Below are 26,005 nucleotides of genomic sequence, written 5' to 3'. Positions count from 1 at the left end.
TAGTTATCTCTGGCCATTGATGGTCTCTTCAGGAGCTGGTATGTTGTCCCATTTTAGTTCTAAGTGGTTTCAATTGCTCAGTGCTGGGAGAAATAAATCTTTATACAGTGGTGCCTCGCAAGACGAAATTAATTCGTTCTGCGAGTTTTTTCGTCTTGCAAATTTTTCGTCTTGCGAAGCATGGTTTCCCAAAGTCTTCAAAATCACCAAAGTCTTCAAAAACCTCAAAAAAGGCTACCACACCGTGTGCTATGAGTTACTCCTCGAAGTCACCCTGGGTATTAACGGTTTTAAGAAAAAGGAAACAAACTTGCAAGACGTTTTCGTTTTTTTTCGTTTTTCGTCTTGCGAAGCAAGCCCATAGGGAAATTCGTCTTGCGAAGCAACTCAAAAAACGAAAAACTCTTTCGTCTTGCGAGTTTTTCGTCTTCCGAGGCATTCGTCTTGCGAGGTACCACTGTATGTTGAAAGGTATTTGTTACTTATTTGTGCTTAAGAATTCCATACCATGGTTTACCAAAACTGAGCTAATCATTTATTATGAGGCTTTGGTATTCCTCAGCTGTGCTTTATGGGTTTTATAGTTGTTCCCCCCCGACACTTTTTCATCTAAAACTTGCATGCTCTTTCCACAGTGTAGAATCATAGCCCGAAACAGTGTTCGAAATTCCCCAGACACCAGGCGCATTTTGCATTTTGACTATCAGCCACTTGCAACCAAGTGAAGATTCCTGGGCACCAGGTGAGCTTCGCTAGAAAGACCGTTCTATCGTCAGGGCCCCAGTACAGAAAAGGCATGTTCACCAGAAGCCACCCACTACACTTTAATTAGTGAGGACAGCTGGAAACAGAAGGCAGATGAAGATCCTAACAGTCTGGACAGGTGCATATGAAGAGAAGAGATTCTTAAAGTACCCTGATCTCAAATTGTGAAGGGCTTAAAAGCTCAAACTGGCACTTTGGATTGAGTATGGAAATAGACCAGAAGTCTGTGCAGTGGATGGAGCACCAATATAATATGAACATACATAACACCCAGTCCCAGTAAGCTACCATCAGCAATGGAAGTCCCATTTATAATGCATTATAGTACTCCGAATCTGGTGGTTACTGGATCATGAAAAACTAAGGACATGCTCCTGCTGTCTAGATAGGCTGCTATTCCAACTGCAAGCCTAAGCTGGTAAGAGGAACTCTGTTCAACGGAGGCAAAGGCCTACAATTTTTGCCCAAGTCAAAAATTGTGGTCACCAGGTTCCTCCTCTAATGCCTCAGGGTTCTGTAATGAAGATAAGGAGGGGCAGATTGGCAATCACTCTAAGTGTCTAATGAATTATAACAGTATTTCTTTATCTCATAAGAATAAAAACTGTTAACAATTAATGAACAATTAACACACTCCACAGTGACTCAACACAAATCACTCCTGGTTACCTGGCAACAGTAGATTTGAGGAATAAATAAATAAACAAAGTCCATCAGCTGTTGCTAATTGAATAGCAGTGTCTGTTGCAGGTCTTTTCAGTCTAGGAGAGACCACTCTTCTTTCTGCTCTCTCGCCCATCCACTTTCCCTCCATCATTTTTTTCTCTTCTTCATGACATCTCTCTCCAGCTGCTCAGCTCTGCTGCTTCCCCTAGCCTTTCTCCTTTGCTGCCCTACTCTCAACAACCCCTTTTGAAATAACTTTCCACTCTCTTTTCTCCCCATGCTGTGCCTTTCCCCTCTGCATAGCTCACATGTAAAGGCCCCTAGGAGCAGGAACTACACACTTTGCCTGACCATGAAGCCTGTGTCCAGTCTTCCCAAGCAGCTTGCTGGTTTGAGTCCTGCAGGGCAGGCTGGCCACTTAGAGCAATAAGGCATGCTGGCTGGATGCTTCCCTCCAGAACAGTTGGATGTCTCTCCTCCAAACAGCTAAGGAAGTACCATAGTCCCTCATTGACTTGGCTGTCTGGAGAGAAGATGCAGCAGGAGTCTCTTCTACAATCACCCGAGCAACCCCCAGCCTTCCTCCTAACCTTGCAGCTAGAGAGGGAAGCAGAAACTGCCACAAACCAGGGAGCTGCTAGTATGATCCCCACCTGCCTCTGCAAACTCAAACATGAGTGGGAGGTTGGTTGCCTACCATGCTCACCAGAGAGTAGCAGCAGCACATTGGGCATCATGAATGTGGCAAGTGAAAATGCAGAAGTCTGCATGGAGGCTAATTATACCTCCAGTGATCAAGAGACAAAAAAAGATCAAGGAGAACCCTCAGACTACCAACCAAACACTTCACGGGGACTGCAACCCTGTCCAAAACAGAATAATCTGTGTAAGTCACACTAAGGAATACGTATGCATTAGAAGGGTGGGGCAGATTTTTTTAAAAATAAAAATGAATATTACAAACTGTAAGGCTATAAGGTTCATGGGTGCCTGGTTTGCATGACATTAGCACAAATGCTCTCTTCAGCATTTTCTGCAACACAGAATAATAGAATTATAGAGTTGGAAGGAAAATCCAACTCCCTGCAATGCAGGAATCTTTTGCCAACATGTTTGCCTGAACATTATTTTGGGATAGGTTAGAAGCCTGATAACAATAAGAAAATAATCTCTCTATTCTATAATCATACTTAAAGCATCTGTAAAAAACCCCAACTATTACTTAAAACCCATATATTGACCTTTCCTGACCTCTCATTGCCACTTAGAAAACAAAGTTGGAATACAATTTATTTCAATTATTTACAAAATGTTTTTCATATTTATTTTTTGAAGCGGTATCATTAATAGAAAAGCAATGCAATATAAAAATCATGTAAGTTAAAAGCATGCAGCAGCATTAAAAAGCAGCAAAAAAATGAAGAAACGCATTCATAATTGCCATCTAAAAATGGAAAAAAGAGAAAGGCTTTCGGACTTTCCTGGAAAGTGCTCAGCTATAGTGTCACTACCAAAAAAGCCCTGTCCTCGTTTTCCAGCTATCGGTAAGGAAAAATGGCAGGACCTCTGATGCCTATCTTAAGATTCAAATGGATGAATATGGTCCATATGATCCCAGGCTTTTTAGAGCTTTCAATGTCATTTCTAGTACTTTAATTTGAGCCAGAAAACAAACCAGATACTTCCAACCAGACCAGTGAAGTCTACCATCAACACTATATCTCTGCTTTTCTGAAATAAGTTTGTTTGTTTGCCCTCATCCACACCAGAACTGCTTCCAAACACTAGTTCAAAATTTTCAGTGCTTCCCTACAATGATGAGGAAAATATGCTCATAACTATTCAGACTAACCTCTGGATGACATTGGCCAAAATTTCATGTCGATGTGAATCAGTATGAGGTACAAAACAGAGACAACCACATAAAAGGACAATAGTTTCCCAGCACAACCTTCTGGGAACATCCTTCCATAAATGGGTCACCAATCTTTTGGGACCCATGAGCACATTTGCAAACCAGAGAAATTGTTGTAGGCACCATACACACATGCAAAGAAACATGACAACCATTGCATATGCACACTCATTCTTCCTGCTGCCCCCAGGCATTAGGCTTGACAAAATGTTCTTTCAAGCCCAATTTCAGTGGTGAGAGGTGTGTCCAGTATGTGCAATGTGTACATAAAACAATGTAAAAGCAATTCCCACCCTGACAAGGTGACCTAGAAAGATACTGTGGTTGATGGTATCAAAAGCTGCTGAGAGGTGTACAAGAATCAACATGTTGGCATGTTCTCAGTCCATCTCTCAGTGCAAGTCACTAGGGTTGTGCTGGGGTGCTGCTGCTGGGATTCTCTGGAAGTCATTTTCTATCCTCAAACAAAGTTAGAACTCAGATCATAAAAGGTCTAAAATAATCAGTTTCATCTAGAAACACCCGGAGATGAGATGCAGAGGCACCAGATGAGCAGAAGATTGGCTACCTCCAATGTCTAAGAGTGAGATTCGCCTAAGGAGTCTCCTCAGCTGAGCCATGAACAAGGACTTTCACTTGCGCAGTGGGGCTTTCCCCCTCTCCCCTTCTGCCCTTCCCCCATGGTTCAAGGAGGGTATCAGGAGAAAACCCAGAACAGAGAGTGTGAGGAGGGTGAGATTGTTCTGTCTGTCAAGCTAAAATGTTTGCACAGGCAAGACATTTGTAATGGTGCAACACTGAATTCCACCCTATGTATGGGAGCTAGTTCTGGCAGCTTTAATTAACCAGAAAGAACGAGGTAAAGGGTACACGTAGTTAGCCGCCATCCTTCAATGTAAAATTATTTATATACTGCCTTTCTGAGCACAGGTCCACCCAGGGAAGCTCAAAATACCATCCTCAAGCTGAACAAGCTGCAAGTTATCCATAATAAGCAGAACAAGTAAAACAATAGTTTATCTCTGGCATCTAAGGGGCAAACTACATGTTACATTAACTATGTGGTTTGCCTCTAAGTGCAGGGTTTTGCTTTCACAAATAGCCCATGCAGATCTCCAGTCCTGATTGGGACCCCGACATCAGGGTAGAGGAGGTTTAGCCTTCTGAACCCTGTTGCAGTCCCAGACCTGGCTGACCCACCTGCTGTTTGCAAGAAGGGAAAACTCCTGTTAGCTTCAATGAACAGAAATATTTTATTTGGATTCTCTGCAATGTTTATCTTCCCACCTGCTATCTCATGGCCCAGCTGCTTCCCTGGTTGCTTCCCTGCTTCTGTTTATCTTAATGGTTTTGCAAATGAACTTCTCAAAATCTTTTTTCACTTGCCAAATAGTCAAAAGTGTGTTTTACAGCACAATCATATGCACGTTAACTCAGAAGGTGGGGTTTTTTTGTATTCATTTCAGCTTAGTCACCGTTTAGTGTGCATAGGATTGCAGCCTTAGACATGCTTTGCCCAAAACAGCAGCTCTGAAGCTGCAAGGCACACTGCTTTTGAGACGCTGGGGAGTTAAATATTGTTTTTGAGATATGGCAGGGGAGTCAGCTGTTTGAAAGTAAAAGATCAACCATGCTTAAAGGTAAACAATTCCAGTGATTTCATATAAGCTCCTTGCTCATTGGATTCCCATTCCCTTGTCTAGAAAAGCAGATTATGTAAACAAACTAATATGACAGGAGCTTGATGAGAAAAAGTCACCTATAGCCATCGCAGAGTTAATTGTATTAACTACACAGTAATAACAGCAGTAAATATAACAGTGTATTTACAGAACAGTTCAAAGCATCTCATGAAAGAGATGAGCTGCGAACAGAGGACCTCTTCCTCTTTAGAAAGTCAGCCACCTGGAATAGCTAATTCAGTATCACTAGCAGTATAATTTGAAGCTGCCTGATAATGTCAGAGCAATATTCCAGCCAGCCAGGGATTGTCTACTCTGACTGGCAGGGCTCTCTCTCAGAGTCAGAGGAAGAGATGTTTCTTAGCTCTGCTATCTGAAACCTTTTAACTGGAAATGACAGGGAACTGGGGCCCTCTGCGTGCAAAAGCATGTGCTCTGCAACTGAGCTATAGACTCTCCCCTAAAATGTGGAAGGCCCATAAGAAAAAAACAAGAAATGGAACCAAGAGGTACTAATCCTGCACATTATCCACCTTGCTAAATTTAGATCTGCAAATAAATAAGCATGTAATCCCCCCCCCCCAATGTTCTGTCTTTTTTATTATTCTGAACATCAATTGTTTTATAATTGTTAAGACTACTGGGTCTAGCCAGTCCAGTACTGTTTATTCTACGGCTGGCAGTTGAATCCTTGTGGCAAATCTCAGCCCCCATTCCCCAGTGGCTGGACAGAGGACGAGATGGTTGGACAGTGTTCTCGAAGCTACGAACATGAGTTTGACCATGCTGCGGGAGGCAGTGGAAGACAGGAGTGCCTGATATGCTCTGGTCCATGGGAAGAGTTGGACACGACTAAACAACAACAAGCGGGAACAGGGGACACACAAGATATGCTGGAAGGAAGTACACCCAAGTTGTGGCTGAAGCCATTGCCCTGTGAAAAGTTCAAATGTGTCCAGAGTCCTCTAAAACGGTGCAAAGTATCCTGGGACACACTAATTCCAAGGGTTTCTGGGGTTCGCTTCAACTTCCTGCACCCTACTGCTTCTGACCATACTTCACCCTGCAGTCTAGCTATTTTTTTGTTACATTTTTACCCTGCTTTTCAGCCTCCTAGTCTTTTCTGCACCAAGATGAAGACATTTTCATTCACCCAGGCTTTTCAATTGTTTTATGTTGTTTGTGTTTAAGGTTGTTTTTTAAGAGGGGGCTAGGGTTTTTTTCTGTCCGTTACTGGTTATTGTTGCATTTAAGTGTTATATGTTGTATTTTAAGCTGCTCAGGAAATAGTTCTTGATGGGAGGCTGTAAAAAAATCAACCAATCAATCAATCAATCAATCAATCAAATATGACTAAACGTGGTAAGCACTATATCAAAATATATTTGTTCTGGGGTGAAAAATGGGTACAAGCTGCTGCTCCACCTCCTCCAACCTATTCAGAGCGGTTTCAGTCAAAACTAGCTGCCTGTGGTCTTTCCCAAGTCTCTTATCTGCAATCCTTTTCACTGGAGATACCAGGAATAAAATGTGTGACCTTCGGCATGTAGTGTGCTCTACCACTGAGTTATGGCCTCTCATGATCCCTTCCAACTCTACTATTCTTTGATTCTATAGTCACATATGTGATGATGAAGCTCTTTGCTGCTATGTAAATTAAATTGGATCATCAATACATTTCCGATAGCCATCAGGAGAATAACTATTGGGGGCACTATTGGGCTCTTTAGCCCACTGTCAAAATACGCTACATCTTGAGAATGACAGTCCTGGGGCAGCAGAAGCTTCTGCGCATATTGCTGTGGACAGAAATAAATGGTGTTTGTGTGTGCATAGACTGCCACACAGTTATGTATGCCTTAAGAGGCTGCTGGGTGTGGCATGACCAAATCATTTCCACACAGAGACTGCATTTGCTTGGGTCAGAGCAGACAAGTGACTTCCACTGTGGGAGTGGATCTATATATTCAATTAACAGCCAGCTGGAAATTGAAAAGTCATGTCTGGAATTGTCACTTTAGAAAAAGGGGCTAGAAGGACAATTCCTTGTATCCCAGAAAATTGAGAATTATCTTCTGTAACATCACTTTCCTACATTTAAACCCATAACAGTTGCTCCCCTAAAGACGCTTTGAGTACACACATGAAAAGCCTTTTCCCCTCCTAAGATAAATTTTTAAGCCTACGAATTCAGAAACTTGAACTTCATTTACTTTTATTTGAGGCACCTCACATGCAGCAATTAAATGATATTTTATTTTAAATAAATGGAAACAGTTGCTCTAAAAAAGATAATAAACACATACAAAAGCGGAACTAAAAATATTCATCTGGCATGTAATCTCGCATTTAAAACTGTGTTTAGAAATCACAGCCCAGGCTATTTGCCTGCAAATTTGCTCTAATAAGAAGCTACTGTTTTACTCTTCTTCTCTGCAAACAACAACTGGCACCAAACATCGAGTCAAAATCATTGTGCTTTCCCCTTTCACTGGAAATATATTTTAATTGCAGCCAGTTTTTCATCTGCAGTTTGCAGCAATGGGAGTCACCAGCCATTTTGTTTTGAGCATGAAAGACTAACAAGCAGATGTCTCTGTTCTACCTCTCTATTAGCATACCAGATGATCACGAAATGTAAGTGCTAAAACAATACATAGCAACAAATATTTTACATAACAGAATATATTTTGCTTCTAACACTGCAACATCCCATTTTATCTGCAACTCTTATCTGCACAGCCACCTACATTCTGCAGCCTCTGAAACACAAGCAAAAACAAGGCTTAAATTCTATTATCTCAAAACAGGTACCTTTTGCAACAAGAAGCTTCAGAGTACAATTAGCCTTTTAAATATTTTAGGTTAAAAGGAAATGGTCATACTTTTAATAAAGCGAGAAGTGTGTTTCACTGCATCAGCCTGCAATAAGTAATAAATATATCAAGGCCAGCATACATTATTCTGACCTAATAAGCAGTCGAAGGAAGACTGCTTATTCTCTACCTGCTAGGACTGCAATAGCCTGCTGTAGGAATGCCAATTACAAGGCGTGTCAATGATCTCCAAAATTACACCTTTTTAAAGATAAATTAAAACAATTTCGAAGCTAACGGCCCACGATTTTATTCAGCTAATCTGTCACGAACGTAAAATTTTACATCCCATTTTTAAGCGATTGCCCACACCTCCTCCTGCAAACTGCAAAGTGCCTGTATGTCAAAATATATAGCGCAATCATTTGTCTAACCGAAACCAACTCAAAGAGCATAGCATAATATATGAATATTCACTACACAATAAAGAACAGAGTACCTCTTGATCCAGACAAAACGTGCTGCTCTCTAAAGGAAACAGCTCAAGACATCTCTCACTGCAATTCATCTTTATTTTTTACTTTAAAAATGAACAGAAATGATTGTTTCTCACCAGCATGCTGAAGGTGAAGGTATAACACTTCCCACTGTTACTGTATCCTATTACAGAACCAATCATATTACTCCATTTCATCTGCAATCACTCCATCAGCATTATATAACATTCAAGAGACATTAAGATGTCCAGAAGTTATCACATGGTTAAGCCTTAGTAGGTAGAGCAAACATATGTAACTCTGGCAAATAATTTGCTGCTTTCAAGTAATAACATGCTTACAATTGAAACACACCAATGACTACCCGGTCAGCAGCAACATGCAACTGAAACATAAGGGGAAAGCCTTCCATTCCTCAAAATAAGAGGATGAAAATGAAATAGTACCAGTATTCAGTATGGGCGACATTCAGGCCTGTACTTCTTAACATACAAAACTGCATAAAACTACATTTCCATTAAATTTCCTTTCTTCTCCTGTGTAACCATTTTATTCCATGAACACAATCATCATGTTGGGTAATTTGCACACAATCATAATCCATAGCACCACACCATTTCTATGTATATGAGTGGTTTTTATCTTGAGGTACAGACAGAAGCAATTCTTTAAGCAAAGGTTTTCTAACTGCTTTAACCAAAGGACAGCCGTCTGTACTATCCCTTTTCCCTTCAGTTAACACAGCACTGCTTAAAACGTTTCTCACTCCCACTTTCTGTGGGAGTAACTTAATTATAAACTTACAATATCACAGTTTAAAATGCCCCCCCCCCATGCCCAGGTGTGGCCAGTTAATTTAACCTTCTTATCGTGCTCCTTAATCACTAGCATCCAGCGACCAAAGCTTGAGTCATGCTAAAGTAGGTTGCTCAAAAAGAAACATAAAATCCATCTTTAAAAGCTAACAAATAATATGTTGCAATGAGGTATCATTCTGTGTCAGGTTTTATTAAAATGTTTGCACGGTTGCTGTATCTTCATATCAATCTAATAACCTTAAAGCTACCTTGGACATACAATGTTCTGAGCAAAAAAATATAAAGCATAAGCCAACTGTTCTTAAATATTTGTTTTCTTGGGTTCTTCGTGGTTCTTTTATATCCCTCCCTGTCTCCAACAGGATCAATCTGATCAACAGTCAGACAAAGGCACTATTTTTAATGCTGACCATTTGCAATTCAAACCTAACAGGGTATTGCATTCATCAATAAAAGATAAAGTGGCAAGTGTAGCATTCATTTTCCACTGCATGTTTTCCTCCTCTGCCATCTCAACTGAGAATCCTCCACTCTATTATAAAATAAAACTTTATTATTTTCTCTTGCCTCCCTCACTTGAAAATAATTTGTAACTAAAAGAAGCTTGCTGCAATGTTAGCTAAAGAATACAGCTTGATATAAGAATAAAAATATTTCTTAAAAACAAGGAAAACCAGTATATACTGCATAATGCACGTAAGTAATATGGTCAATTTTATTTCTATTGGCATGCAAATGTTATTTTATTTGCAATATTTAAATACTTGTAACTAAAATAAGGATTAAATAGGTTAGTATAATCAGAATGCTTTTGCTAAAGCAAATTCCTCTTGTTCTCCCCCTCTCTGTGCAGCTAAACGGCATTGCAAACCTACCTCTGCATCATACTGAAGGTTATTGTTTCTTAAGGAAGCCTCTCACACACTGCACCATTTTGCCTGTCTTCTGGATGGTGCAGAAGCTGGCAGAACAGCAGGCAAAGGAGTATACTGGAGTCAGCAAATGTCAGTGCTAGCCTCATACTGCAGTCTGTGCATTAAACACACTGAGACCCACAGGTGCCTACGTACAGCCCTACAGCTGCAGGCAAGCTGTTACGTCTTCTCAGTAGAATGTCTGTGCTCTACTTTCATTCTTCATTAACCCATTGCGTCACGGTAAATCAGCACCCCCCTTAGGATGCTCACGGCAAAATCTCAACTTAAGGAGACAGGATGCATATCAAGCAGCAACATGGCAATGCATGTCCTGATATCTAAACCAATAGCGAAGGCCAGACAATTACAGCTGTGTATGCATACAGATTATGCATATTTTACCATACCGCATGAAGTTACTTTAAAGGCACACTCTTCTAAGCTTTTTGCATTACAATGACCATCATTTTTTTTAAAGCTTTAGTTTTTAAAATACACAGCTTTAGTGTTTAAAACGCCTGGATGGATGGCAGAGGAACTCCCATACTTCAAGGACATTTGCAAAATAATACAATTCATCCCAAGGTACTCTGAAAATAAAATACATATATAATGCATAAATGGAATCCCCACAACTTGATAGGTATAGATTTTGCATACAAATGAACAATGCCTCAGCCGCAACACTTTTTTTTTTCTCATTGGGGCCAACGGTAGTCATTCACTTATGACCGGAATCATGAAGGAATTAATCCTGTTGCTTCTCATTATCACTGCCCTTGAGATTCCTGCATCACAGGAGGTTGGACTATATGACTCTTAGGTCCCTTCCAACTCTACAATTCTGAGAGTCTCAGTTTCTAGTAGGTTTTGGCCCAAGGCATTACAATTTTTGACAGCCATGGAGTAGTAGTAGGTACTGTTAGACTGAGACAACCTGGGTTAAAATGCCAGCCCAGGTCACAAAAGTTGAAAGATGTCAGTCACTATCTCTTAGCTACATTACAGGTTTGTTGTGAGGATACAATGGGAGAAGATCATGTGTACCAGCCTGAGTTTCTTACAGAAACGGCAAAATAAAATTATAACAACCCTTTCATCCAAGGGCCTTAGGCATGGTCTCCTCCATTTTATCCTTACAACCATATACTGAAATATAGTGTTTGGCACAAAATCAGCCTGTGTGCTTTTGTGGATGAGGTAGGATTTGAATCCAAATCTCTCCAATAATAACAAAGAACAAACTCAACCTAAACTCTTCAGAAATGTTACAGGTTACATTCATTTTATAGGTTGCTGAATGCTCAAAAAGCAATTTTAACCAAGAAGCATAAAAAAAACTAGACTACAGGGGTGATATTCTTAAAATCTGGCACAAGATCTTTCATAATACTGTTCAAAACCATCTGTGAAAGCTATAAAACCGTATGGTGGTGGGAGGTTATCTAGCAAAATGCTTGGTACAGTAAAATGGTTGACGTTACAAAATGTGCTCGCTCTCCTACCAAGATTTTCCATAATTTGTTCTTGCAAGGACAGAAAACATAAGAGTCCACTACAGAAGCAATTCTGCTTTTTCCCTCAACCTGAAGACTCAAAAGCTGCAATCAGACGTGCAATAAATCCCAATCATAGCTAACCGAAGTGTGATTTCAGAAGAGGACACTGAAAGAACAGGGGGAGATGAAAGATCAGGATTGCAGATAGCTCTTCTATTTTGGTCATCAGGTAGTTAAGGCATTTGTTCTTAACTTTCATTTCATTCATTCGCTCATTCAATTTCTATCCCATTTTTCTCCATATCATGGTCCCAGGCCAACTTACAAATTCAATTAAAAATCCATCTATCGAAAGAAAAGCTGCAGAAGAGCAGCAGCTGGAAAAGCTGAAGACTAGGGAGAGGCACTTCACATCCATAATGACTGCTACTACCCCAAGCCTATTTGCTTACTGCTAGAAAGGAGGTGGACCATGCTGGAACCAAAGGAGGAAGCCCCATCCCTATGAAGGACAACAGGTGCCTGGCTGATTGGCAGCTATTTCCAGGGTGCAAGGGTATTCTCCTATGAAACCTATTGTGAGCAGAGTGAGTCATTGCCAGCAAGGGCAACTTCAAAGGTGGCAAGAGCAGGAGATCATAATAGTCCTCATGCTTTGTTGGTTACTATCGGTCTTTTCTCAAATTACTACACCTAGAGTCTATACAACTGAATGTGCCAAAGTCAGAGATGAATGTGGTTAGGCCCTTAGTGTGAGGGAGGCCTTTTATATCTGGGAATTGGTAGTGTGACAGTAGTCTGTAAGGCAAGAGTAGGAAGCCGTTTCCAGTCTGATTCCTTCACAGGCAACCTCACAAACAGCACATACCACTGATGAGTGTGGCAAAAGTGGGTGTGGTCACACACACACCAATCTCCATCCTTCATCCAGGCAAGCAAAAGGTAGTATCACAGTGAAAGGACACAATCCAGTTAGGTAAAGCCAGTTGAAGGGGGGGGGGAATACAAAGCAGGGCCAATGAGGGGTGTGGCCTGGGCAGAGTTCCAAGGACCAGACAGCAAAGCACCTGGGAGAGGTCATTTGGCTTTTTGGATGATGGTGTCTGGTAACATATATCTATATCTCCTTGTCATCAAATCAAGTTAGCTGTGAGATCAATATAAACAGGTGTCTCAAGTTTGACTGTCTAGAGGCCAATGAAACTGCAGCTCAATCCAGGTAAGATCAAGGTGCTGATGAGTAAAGATAACAATGGACTGAGAGCTTGGACTTTTATGTGTTTCGGAGGGAACTGCAACCCTCTCCCAAAAGAATCATGGGTGCCCTACAGATGGATGCTGAGGTAGTGTCCATGGCCTTATGAGGGACGGTTGAGGAAGCTGGGTATGTTTAGCCTGGAAAAGAGGAGACTGAGAGGAGATATGATAAGCATCTTCAAATATCTCAAGGGCTGTCACATGGAAGATGGAGGAAGCTCGTTTTCTGCTGCTCTGGAGAGTAGGACTTGAATCAATGGATTCAAGTTACAAGAAAAAGCACTTGAGGTTGCTGAGAAGAGCCTGTGAGAGATATGACTTGGGGAAGAGGTGTGGCCTGGACAGAGTCCCAAGGGCCAGATAGAGAGACCTGGAGGTCTGCATTAGGCCTCAGGTTCTCCACCCTGATATGCCCACTATATCAGCAGCATGATGGAATGGACAGAAGCAGCAGAATATAGTTAATAGTGGGTGATTTCACCCATTCTACTGGACTTAACTGGGAGTGCTTACATGATAATCAGATGGAAGTATCGTTGAACCACTTGCTTACAGTGAAATCAGGGGACAGATCCTCTTATGGATCAGGAAATGGTAAAAGCAGCAGAGTGTAGGAATAAATGGCCAGTTCTCACAATGGAGGAACAAGGAAAGTGAAGCACCCCAAAGATCTATGTTGAACCTAATAATAATAATAAATAATAATTTTATTATTTATACCCTGCCCATCTGACTGGGTTTCCTAAGTCACCTATAATTTTTATCTTGTTTATAAATGCTTTGGAGTTAGGGGTGAGCAGTGATGATTGATGAAGTTGTTCATCAAATTTGCAGGTGACACCAAACTGGGAGGGGTAGCCAATGCCACAGAATCGGGATTTAAAGTGACCTTACCAGATTGGAGAACTGGGCCCAAACTAACAAAACGAATTTCAATAGGGACAAATGCAAGGTTCTACATTTTGGCAAGATGAACCAGATGCACAAATATGGGTGGGGGAACACCTGCTTTGTCAGTAGTACATGTGAAAAGGATCTAGGCATCTAAGTAGACCACAAGCTTAACAAGAGTCAACAGTGTGACGCAGCAGCAAAAAAGCTAATGCTATTCTAGGCTGCATCAATAGAGGTATAGCATCAAGAGACGTAATAGTACCACTCTATTCTTCTGGAACGTGTGCAGAGGAGGGCGACCAAGATGATCAAGGGTCTAGAAACCAAGCCTGATGAAGAACAGTTGAGGGAGTTGGGTATGATCAATAGAAGTAATAGTACCACTCTATTCTGCTGGAACGTGTACAGAGGAGGGCGACCAAGATGATCAAGAGTCTAGAAACAAAGCCTGATGAAGAACAGTTGAGGGAGTTGGGTGTGTTTAGCCTGGAAAAGAGGAGACTGAGATGCGATAACCAATGGCTTCAAGTTACAAGAAAGGAGATTCCAACTAAGAATCAGCAAGAACTTTCTAACAGTAAGATATGGGGAGGGAACAGAGCACACCTACAAAAGGGACCCAAGATTATTCGTGATGTAATCCCATGGATTCCTGAATGTTCTAAAGGAGTTTCCAACTGGCAAGGTTGGTACTCCTGTGAAAGCCTTAGTCTGAATGTTCCATCTGATTGTTTCAAAGGGCTACTGACATTATCACTCCCAATCATTCTCTCCTGCAGGGTGCAGCCTGACTGGCTCTCTGGTTTTCTGGGCAACTGCAGGCCTATAAAGCAAGCAGGATGACAGCTAGAACACAAATGGCACAAGTCTCAGATTAACGATGATCAAATACAAGGGTTTATTATTGTGCCTACTTTGAGGCAGGGACTGCAGCAAATCAAGCTCACTTTTTTGACAGCATTGCATCTCAAGCCCACCAAAGTTCTGCCAAATAGCGTAACACCTCCAGGTGGTGAAAGCAGGCCTGCATAGGGAGGTGGTATAACCATAAGAAGCCTGCGGCAACAAATCTGTGAGGCACTTTTTGTGGATGAAGTCACTAATATTCTCACTGAACTTAACACTGCTGTTGATATAGAGTCAATGAAGATATTCAACTCATGCTGTTTGGGATCAGTTTCAGTTAATGCAGCCTCAGTGATATTGCCTCATTTCTAGAATGCCCCTTTACAGGTATTGCCAGGAGACAACCATGTTCTCATTTCAGCGCCAAGTGAAGACATACTCATTTACCCAACTGTTTCAGGTTTTTAATGAGTGACTGTTTAAGTCTTCTTCTATTTGGTTGTCTTTTCTGAAGTTTTAAAGATTTTTCTTCTTTACTAATTGTTGTTTATAATTACTATTGTACCTAGTCTATTGTAGCCCACCATGTTATCAGTACCAATCAAGGCCAGGTTATAAACAAACACAACCTTTCCATGCAGTTGAAAAAGGAAAAGAAAAAGAATGCTAAAATATCTTCTCACTTTTTCTTTTTCTTTTAAATACATTTATATTTTGCCCTTCTTCCATGGAAGTTAAGGCAGTCCACATGGAATTTCTAGGCAGTCTCACTTCCAAAGCACTAATCAGAATTATACCCATTTAGCTTCAGTTTTGAAAATCGTATGTTCTCTTCTAAAGCAAGGTTTAAATTAAAAAAATTTAAGTCCCATTTTCCTCCCACGCATTTTTAATCACATAATATTTCAGTTGACTGTGGTAAGTAACTCTGTGAAACTTCATTTGCATAGTATTAAATTAGGCAGTTCTCATTTCCCTGTAGATTAGAAATTACACAGGCTAGCGGTTTTCAAAATTTCAAACTGGTTCAAAAAGAACTATTGCTAGTTCTCTTTGATAAGCTGAAATTTAGTAAGCTTAAAGGCATCAAAAAAACTGATATTTTTCTACTTCTACAATGGTATATAAGCAATATGTTTTTTCATAGGAGAGTTGCAGAAGCAAAAGAAGTCTGTTTACAAGAAGCAAAATTTCTAGTACACAAACTTGCATACAAGTATGCACACAAATATATTTCTATAGAATGGCACATAGCTATGGGTGCACTACCAGTGTCTAATGCAGGCTTCCTCAACCTCGGCCCTCCAGATGTTTTGAGACTACAATTCCCACTGGTCCTGCTAGCTAGGGATCATGGGAGTTGTAGGCCAAAAACATCTGGAGGACCGAGATTGAGGAAGCCTGGTCTAATGTATTTACATCCATCCACCCAAAATGCATGCGCATATACCACCACATGCCTGTTTTTAATACATCCAGTACACCAAGTATGCATGGAGAAGGCTGATTTCCACATGCAGATTATATTTTCTGGCTCACAGTGATTATTACTGATATGCAATAGTCTGAAGAAGCAAAGCTTCTATAGAGATGACACAGAAGTCTACCCAAAGACAAAAAGTGTTAACAGTATCAACTGCTTATAATAAACAGCACAGGAAACTACTATAAAATATAATGACCCACCTGGTCTACAGGCGTTCTGCAAGTCCACAAAATTCAGAAGATACATACTGCTTTAAATTCATGATAAATAATACCTTCATTATTATACCTATTGCAAGTTACTGCAATAGGTACACGTATGCCCCCCTCAATACACTAAATTTTTTTTAATGGCAGATTTAGAAGGATTCCCAGCTAGCTGCTACGCAGCCCCACTATTATACCTTAACTAAATCAACGACATTTGCCTAATTAACCACTTTTGGCACAAATCTGTGGGAAATGTGGTATATAAATAAACCAACCATGACTAATATGGACCCACTTTGAAGTGTCACCTAAGATGTTCCGTCCTACCTTCAGTTCCTTCCTTCTCACCATCAATCTGAGCATTATCTACTCCACCTTAAACATTAATTTCCTTGTTACCACAATTTGATGAACGGGGTATGTGGGGCTTCAAGACTGCTTATATCAGAAGCCAAGTGAGCATTACACATTCGCCTATGCCTTTAGAGTAAGATCTTTTTTATACAAGCCACACAACACAACCAAGCCTTACGCTACAACCGCATTTGTTCATATCTATCGAGTTGTGACAACCAGCTGAACCTTTTGAAATAAGCTTTCTTAAACATCTCCAGATTTCAATGACCAGTTCAATTCTCAGAAGACAACTACTTCAACATAAAAGCACCACAAGTGAAAAGACAGACCTCCTGTTGATTATTACCTGCAGCTCACTGCTGGGCGTCTTAAAATGCTTCATAAGGAAACTACAACCTATTTTCTGGAATGATCCTGTTCTCAAAGAAACCACAGGAGGCACACCACTGCTGGCGTACAGACAAGCGCTCACATAACCTGAATACTACTTACCATGGACAAACACATCTTCTCTAGTTTATGAACAAAATCTTGCAAATATCAGCCATATGTAAACCAAGTAGATATGTAAATCCATCACATCAATGGTCCTTACACCTACACATCTCAGGATTTAGTAAACTTAATTTCATGCTTCATGTGTCCATCAGCATAGACTAAATGGTCCTTAAGGCAAAGACTGAATGATCACAAATCAGGTACAAAGAGCAAGAACACTAAGAAACCAGTAAATGATCGTTTTAATCTCCCTGGAGAAAGTGTGACAGGACTTAAGAGTTAGCTCTGAGGAACAGCAAATCATGTAGACACATGGAGCAGGAGGGGCAGCTAATTTCTTTTAGTCTAAGGGCCACTTTCACTTATTGAACAACCCTCCAGGGTCCACATGCCAGTAGGGGTGTGGCTAACCCACAGGTTAGCACCCCTTCCCTGCTTACCAAATGATTCACAATGGGGCAACTTGCATCCACATCACAGCACTAAGCTAGGTGGAAAGGCTGAAGGTCTTTCATCTATCCCATTATTATGTCGCTGTCTCCATTTCCAATACTACATATTATTAAGTAGGCTGTTGCCAACCACAGCTTATGCTTTTTTACAATAACTATGTTCAGAAAAGTTAGTCACAAGATACTACCAAACACATTTCTTTACTCAAAGAAAACAGACAAGTTATATGTCCATTTAGGAATAGTAAGAGTCAATTTTTTTTTACTCCTGAACCATTTCTCAACAATTTATTAGGAATGTTCTCCAGATGCTCTCACTTACTTACTTAACCAAACCTTTATTAGGCATTGCAAATATAAAGGTAAAGGGACCCCTGACCATTAGGTCCAGTCACGGACGACTCTGGGGTTGCAGCGCTCATCTCGCTTTACTGGCCGAGGGAGCCGGCGTACAGCTTCTGGGTCATGTGGCCAGCATGACTAAGCCGCTTCTGGAGAACCAGAGCAGCGCACAGAAATGCTGTTTACCTTCCCGCCGGAGTGGTACCTATTTATCTACTTGCACTCTGATGTGCTTTTGAACTGCTAGGTTGGCAGGAGCAGGGACCGAGCAATGGGAGCTCACCCCGTCGCGGGGATTCAAACTGCCGACCTTCTGATCGGCAAGTCCTAGGCTCTGTGGTTTAACCCACAAATTTACAAATTACAAATATAGGCCATCATAAAACATCCATATATAAAATTTTAAAATAAAGAAATAAACAGTGTTGCCCCAGCTCCTCTGACCTGACTCTGAGAATCTTACATAGAGGGTGACAGCCTTCAGCTGCAATACCACATCATAGAATCATAGTCATAATCAACTAGTCCAACTGAAGCATCCCTGACTGATGGGCATCAATTAGACATCGTTTGTGTGACCTGTCTTTCTGTCACATATTCCCCCATACAAAGGGCCCCAAACAAGGTTAGGGATAGAACAGCCCGGAACAGGATGATCTCAAATCTGAGGCCAAGGCCTGATGTACTTTGTTGAGCAGTTCATAAGGTATGGGTTTCCTGCCACCTGGCCTTGCATCACCCTTCAACATGCTCTGAATGCACAGGATGGGTCTGGGTACCCCTGCACTTTACTAAATAAGAAGATAGCCACTAGATGCCCATTGTACAGGGAGCTAGACCCTGATCTTCAAGTGAGGCTAAATACAGGTGGACTTCCACCTCAATAATTGGTCAGTCTAAACTTTATATCTAGCTTTCAGTGTTCACTATATTTTATGATCATGAGTATCTTTCAGGAAGGAAACTTCCAATTTCCCTCCTTTTTAAGTATGAGAAGCAGTTGAGCACAGCATGTAGGACAGGGAGAATGCTGCAGAAGTATGTTCCATTAGCTCAGGCTTCCTCAACCTTGGCCCTCCAGATGTTTTGGGCCTACAACTCCCATGATCGCTAGCTAGCAGGACCAGTAGTCAGGGATGATGGGAATTGTAGTCTCAAAACATCTGGAGGGCTGAGGTTGAGGGAGCCTGCATTAGCTGCTGCCTGGACCACTACAACATGCCGGAAACGGCAGCTCAAATTCTTGAAGGAAACATGCCAGGCTGAAAATCTGTTGCATGGGGGGAGGATACTTCAAGTTTCCCTCTTTTCAAGACTGAACAATGCCCAAGCTTAGTGTCTGGCGCTTTGAGAACTGACAGAAGCAACATACTCCATAGCTGTTGTCTTTATCACTAGCACCTAAACAGAAAAATGGCTGTCAATCCCACTAGAGTGCAAGTAAAAAAATCTGCCTCCAAGGAGGGGAACTTCTGGTTTCCAGCTTTTTAAAAATGAGAGCCAAATGAGCATAGCATATCGAACAGTGAGAACATATTGGGAGCAATGCACTCCATCTGTTGCTGACTTCACCATTACAACCTGTAAGGATCAATACTAGTTGGTTTTACACTCTCCACTGTTCTTTGAAGTATTTTACTTAACAAAACTTGTACACTGCTTACTTGATAAACTTCTAAGCAGGTTATAAATTTGTATAATTGCCCTTCCCATCATTCTCCCCTTTAATCTAGAAATTCCAGTTGTTCAAGCCTTTATTCCAAAAGACAACCCTCCATTGCTTCTATTATTTTGGTTTTTCTGTGCTCTCTGCCCAGCTCTACTATAAGCCTTCAAGAGACAAGGCAATCAGAACTTCCTATTGTGGATGCACCAGAGATGGATATAAAGCAGCAATCTGTGAAGCACAGGTGACTTATGAGTAGTGGAAAAATACTTAGGCTCTTCCTCCACCATAGCACCATCTGAACTTGATGAGGTTTACAGTGGTAATATTGGACATAAACACACCCTTGTCCTACCTTGGTGTTGGAATGTACCTCGGCTAGAAAGGCAACCAAGAGAAAGTATCCTCTAGTTTTGAACATCAGTTTTGATGAGTATAGTCTAAGACATCATAGCTCCTGGCAACTCAATTCCGGTTAACAGCCCCGCTCACTAGCATTTTAAAAGGTATTTGGGATTGCTCTTTTCTTTAGGTTTTGATATACAATAATTATCAGCAATATACAGATAAAATCAACAGACTTTAAAAGCAGATATACATAACTAAGTTATATGGCTTGCTATAAGAAAAAGGTTTAAGCAGGCATCTAGTACAGTACTGTATAGCAAGGGTTCCTGCCTAATATTATTTACTCCTAATGTGAATAAAATAGAGATCTCTACAATGAAACTGCAGCCAGAAGAGGTTCTAAGGCACCTAATAGTTCATGTTATACTTCACACCTCAACATATCCACTAAATCTCTGAACAGCAGAATTTAACTGAAAATCTTGAAATGACTTTATCAGTGGAGGTATAGGAAAGAAGGGTTCTTAAGAGGCTGTTTAACAGAGCTCACAAACCTTCCATGAATATAAATGTAAGTCACCAGTGCAGCAGTAGCACATATAAGGCTTTATATCTTTCCCCTACCTTTAATTATAACAACACTGGCAGACCGGTGATCAGTATGAGAATAAACCGTGAAGATTACAGAATACATTTAGGATTTGTTATATGATCAGATGAGTCATGTATACTTAAGTATGAGTCAGAAAAGTGCAGAGGGAGAAATCAAATAATTTAATTAAATGTCAGAATTATTGATGCAACAGTGGCAGAAAAATAAAAAAAGCTGGCTTTTCACTCAGTAGAGCATACTTAAATTTAGACTGCTAATGCTAATTCAGTTTGTGTGCTTAAAAGAAACATAGTTGAAGCCTAACTAACTTCAGGAAGCATGATAGTGGTCAGGTGGTTTTTGTTGTGTTTTTTTGTTTTGTTTCGTACAGATCACTAGATTGTCATATTATCACTAATCCTGCAGTACCAAAAGTCAAGTCCACATTAAGTCTGTGTTTCCAGCTGTGCAATCATGTGTATGTTTATGCATGTCCCACAGCAGTCCATGAAACTAATTCTCAGTTAAGTATGCATAGAATTGTAACCTAAAACCTTGATAGATGAGTTGGGTAATGCCTGATAAATCTAGTCTCTTCTTCTGGAAAAAGGTTCAGAGAAGGGCAACCCAAAATGATCAGAAGGCTGCAGCAACTCCCCTATGTGGAAAGGTTAAAATAGGTGGAGTTTTTCTAAAATGAGAGTGGGGGAGACATGATAGAAGTGTATAATATTATAAATGGTGCAGAGAATGTAGACAGACAGAAGTTTTTCTCCCTCTCTCGTGATACTAGAATCCAGGACAAATGAAGCCAAATATTGGAAGGTGTTTTTTTCACACAGCACATAGTTAAACTATGGAATCTACTTTCAATCGATGTAGTTATGGTCATCAGCTTGGATGACCTTAAAATATTAGACAAATGAGGGATGAAGTCTAGCCATTATGGCTAGCAGTCATTGATACAGTCTCCCCTTCATTCTCTTCCCCACGGCCAGTGGTGATAACGATAGGGGAAATGAAGAATTGGGGGCTGAGGGAGCTGTGAGGGCATATGGAGGGGTTGGGTGAAATATGATGAAGTTATCTGGGTGAGCTGGGAGGAGCAGCTGTGGAAGCTATGGTGGAAGGGGTTGGGTTGACTGTGAGGGGAAGAGGGAGGGGGTTGGGCAAGCTGCAAGGGAGGAGGGGTTGGGGCAGGCATAGGCAAACTCAGCCCTCCAGATGTTTTTTGGCCTACAACTCCCATGATCCCTAGCTAACAGGACCAGTGGTCAGGGATGATGGGAACTGTAGTCTCAAAACATCTGGGGGGGAGTTTGCCTATGCCTGGGTTGGGGCAAGGTGTAAAGGGAGGGGGAGTAGCAACAGGGTGGGTGGGAAGTATGTGGGACTGCTTACAAGCACATATTAGTCACATTCACACTGCATGGTTTCACACTCCACAAACAGAACAGCTACTTTGCAATATGCACTAGCCATTAGTATTTCTCATTTTTCTATCTCTAAATAATGATGTGCTACAGCAACTGCCTCTAACATTTAATTAGTGACCAATGAATAAGTACATTTCACAGTTTGAATGCAAATCTTCAAGCTGAACAGAGTCCAGCCAACAGTTCAAAACCTTGAAAAAGTTGAGTTGCAGACTGCATTTAGTTAATCATTAGTCTGAGATATCCATTGGCACATTCTGAAAGAGACATAGAACCTTATGAACTATGCAAAGGTGAACAGCTCAAAAGTCTACCAGAGGGGCAGAGGAGCCACAAACACTGGGGGAGGCACTCAGTGGCTCATGGGAGCAGAAGTGGGGCACGTTGAGGGGCTGACAAGGGTCCAGGGCTACATGCCTAATTAGGGCGCACAGTGCACTGCTAGTAATTTCCCACCTCTGGTCTACCTGCTGCAACATCCTGTTTCCCATGGTGGTTGCCCAGAAACCCCTGAGAAGCCTATAAGCAAGACATGAAAGCAATATTCTTCCCACACTGCTTCCTCACCTTTCCAAATGTAAACTTGGAGGCTCCACACACCCATTATGACTAGTAGCCAGTAAGAGAATTGCAAGCCATCAATTTGAATAACCCGTTTTAAGTAATCTAGGTTCATGGTCTTGTGGCAATTAAATCCGAAAATCATGTGAGAGTACTGTCTTTTGTCCATTCTAAATCTCTTACGACGTAATTTCACTAGCTGGCCTGTGTTTTAGCATTATTTAGTATTTTTTTAAACCTTTTTTATTATGAGAGGAGTAACTTCACCATCCTCTTTCTCTACACCATGCACAATATTCTACACCTCTACCACTGTCCTTTAGTTCTCTTTGTTCTAACTAAAAAAAAGCCTACCATTGTGGTCTTACTTCAAACAGAAGATGCTCTAGCCTCATGATCATTTTCGGTTGCCTTTTTTCTGCAGCATTCCCAGTTCTCCAATATTGTTCTTGAAATGTGACAACCAGAACCGTCCACAGTATAGACACGCCTGATTTTTTTGTACTTTGCTTTTCTTGGGGTTCACAAACATTGCTCCTTACAAGGACACGGGTGCAGCTGCAGGCAGCCCGGCCGCTTCCAGGAGAAGGAAGCCCCCCGCCATCGCCACCCCTCTTCTGGCCACAGGAGTGGAGCTAGCTAGGGCTGGAGCCAGCTTTCTCCCCTCCCACTCCTGCCGCCAGTGTGACTCGCACGATTGTACTACAGTGGAACCTCTGGTTACATACCGTCCTCCTTACGAACACTTTGGGTAACGAGCTCCGCCAACCTGGACATAGGTGCTCCTGGTAGCGAACTTTGCTCCAGGATGCGAGCGGAAGTGGCGCAGCGGCGGCGGGAGGCCCCATTAGCAAAAGTGCACCTCAGCTTAAGAATGGTTTTGGGTTAAGAACGGACCTCCAGAACAAATGAAGTTCATAACCGGAGGTACCACTGTATTTGCTCTATTGTGGTGGTCTGGAACCGAACCTGCAATATCTCTGAGTTTTTCCTTTATTATAAATGTGGCCATACTACAGCTCTGATGCAGGCTCTACAATACCGGCACTTTTATTTTCCATTTCCTTTCCTAATAAACACTATCAGGAAATTTGTCATTTTTGCAGCTGCCACACGCTGAGTCAATGTTTTCTTTTTCTTTCTTTTTTCATTACAGCAGAAAATAGATACATCAATATAGCAAGTAAGAAAAAATAAAAATAAAATATTACAAATACTTTTTACATCTAAGATGAAAAGAATTATGTCTGGATATAATATTGAAATTTGTTATTCCCAAGCAATGCAAATAAAGAGTTGTATCCTTTATGTTCACAGTAGACTCACATCCATTTTCCAAGTCACAGTCCATTTTCCAATGAATTTAAATTTGTTTGTTGTTTGAATGAAAATTAATAAAATGGCAAATTTAACATACCATTCCAGAAATGAATTGAGAGGCAGGAGATTTCCCCCCAGCAGTTGCATTACATTTCTTTTCAGCCAAGCCAATCATCTTCGATTGTGGGGGTTATACTAGGTATCATACAATTTTCGTGCCAGGGGAGGGTGGGTATATGTTCTGTTAACCATTTAGCTTTATATTGAACATGAATCTAGAGAATGAGATCATGCATGCAAACAACAAAAAAGGATTATGCAGAAAATTAAACACAAACGAACACATCAGTCTAGATTATACTTGCTATAGTTACATACAGTACAGAAGAATTAATTCCTAGCTAAAAATTACCAAGTAAATCATTACCTAGGGCCACTAAATTTAGAGTGCTTTTAGAAAGCTGCTATACAATGCACTTTGCTGTTCTGACTATGACATACCTATTCTTAGTGTAAAATAACTACACTAATTTCTCATGGTTGGATTTCCTTCTGAATTTTAATAATAATAATAATAATAATGGAAAAATATGTTTAGCTTACAGTTCTATTTGCATTTCATACTCCATTAAAAATGTGTAAGGTTCTCCCTTAGTCTTAGTAGGCCCCATTAGCTAAAGAGGTGCTTCAGGTTAAGAACAGTTTCAGGTTAAGAACAGACCTCCAGAACGAATTAAGTACGTAACCAGAGGTACCACTGTACAGTGACTCAACAAAAGGGGTCCCCCCCCCTTATGTAAATAAATCAGAAATATGTATTCCGCAAAACAGTTGTCCTCTACATGGGACTAAACAGGAGGGGCAACATTCCTATCAAGCAGTGTAGCTTCCGTACAGCAGGAACTAGGATAGAACAGAGAGCATAATCACTGACGTTGCCAAGTTTCAATTATGCCTTACATTTCCGCTAGTTGCTTTTATGTTGCACACTCTGTTTTACAAAGTAATAATCCTTCTGTGCTGAGAAGCTGGCTTTGGGTATGTTTTAACTGCAATTTTAACTTTTCCTTTTTATATAACTTGCCTTGAGAGATCTTTAAAATATTTTATTTTTTTATTTTACTGTATAACTAGTATTTCATTTTAAATAAACAATTACTCTTGATTCAATCCACAGCAGATGTTGTGGCTGCAATGAATAAGAATTAAAGGATGACTGTGGTGCTACCCTAGAAAGTTAAGATGCATGGGCACTGTGGCCATGAATTACAACGTATGGACTCCAGAATATGGTTTCTTGTGGGCCCCAAATTTGTAAGGTTTTTGAATGGTTTAATTTAGGTGTTGGGGTGGGGGGGAGATTACTGGCTTTCTGTAAAAAAAAATTTTTTTGAAAAGTATTTGAACAATTGCTTGTGCAAAGCCTTGTGCAAGAGCTTGCAAAAAGAAAAGAACAATTAATTATTTTCTGCAGAATGCATAGCTGTCAACTTTTCCCTTTTCTTTTGAGGAATCCTATTCAGAATAAGGGAATTTCCCTTAAAAAGGGGGGAAATTTGACAGCTATGATAATGCTCTTCTGCTAGGTCAGACACAGCCCTTCCATGAGAAGAAAACCTTATCTGTTTGAATATAGATGCAACTCGGGAGTGCTTTACAGCTAGTAAGTTTTATTAAGCTAGTGTTCAAGGAGAAACAGACTAATTTCCCTTTATAGTTGCTTTTAAATAAAGCCAGCCAGTATGTTCCAAAAAATACATTTAACCATCAGTTCTTCCTCTGAGATATTTACTCAAAAAGTAACCATGTTGTTTCCAAACTACTGTAATCCTGAGTTGTAAAAAAAAAAAAAAATAACAACAAAATTCGCAACAGCAAGCACAGGCAAGAATTCAAAGACATAGAAAACTGGTGCCAACAGCCTGAAGAGGCTTTTTATCTCCCCCAGCCCTCACAGCGCCCCACAAGAAGCTTTCAAATCCACATGGAACTTCAAAATCACTTTGCAATGCAGTATTGGCATCCTAAAAGCCCTAGTAGAAATGTGAAATCGCTCCAGTGCACTAGAAAGTGTCCTGTAAAAAGCCAAAACCTCCCAAACTATTTTGGTAATGCTTTTACTGACTTTTCATTTATAAGAGGCTAATAAAATGGTGACATGGTCCT

At 40.7% G+C, this 26,005-nt stretch overlaps 1 protein-coding gene across 1 annotated transcript in view; it reads right to left on the bottom strand.

Annotated features, from left to right (window-relative positions):
- The window catches only part of TANC2 (tetratricopeptide repeat, ankyrin repeat and coiled-coil containing 2), a 192,730-nt gene that overhangs the window by 130,666 nt on the left and 36,059 nt on the right, over positions 1-26,005 (bottom strand). The window lies entirely within an intron of this gene.

This window comes from Podarcis pityusensis (genome assembly GCF_964106645.2).
Source record: "Podarcis pityusensis genome assembly, chromosome: 13".
Taxonomy (NCBI): Eukaryota; Metazoa; Chordata; class Lepidosauria; order Squamata; family Lacertidae; genus Podarcis; species Podarcis pityusensis.
The sequence above is the reverse complement of the archived record's forward strand: the minus strand, read 5'-3'. Positions and strand labels throughout refer to the sequence as shown.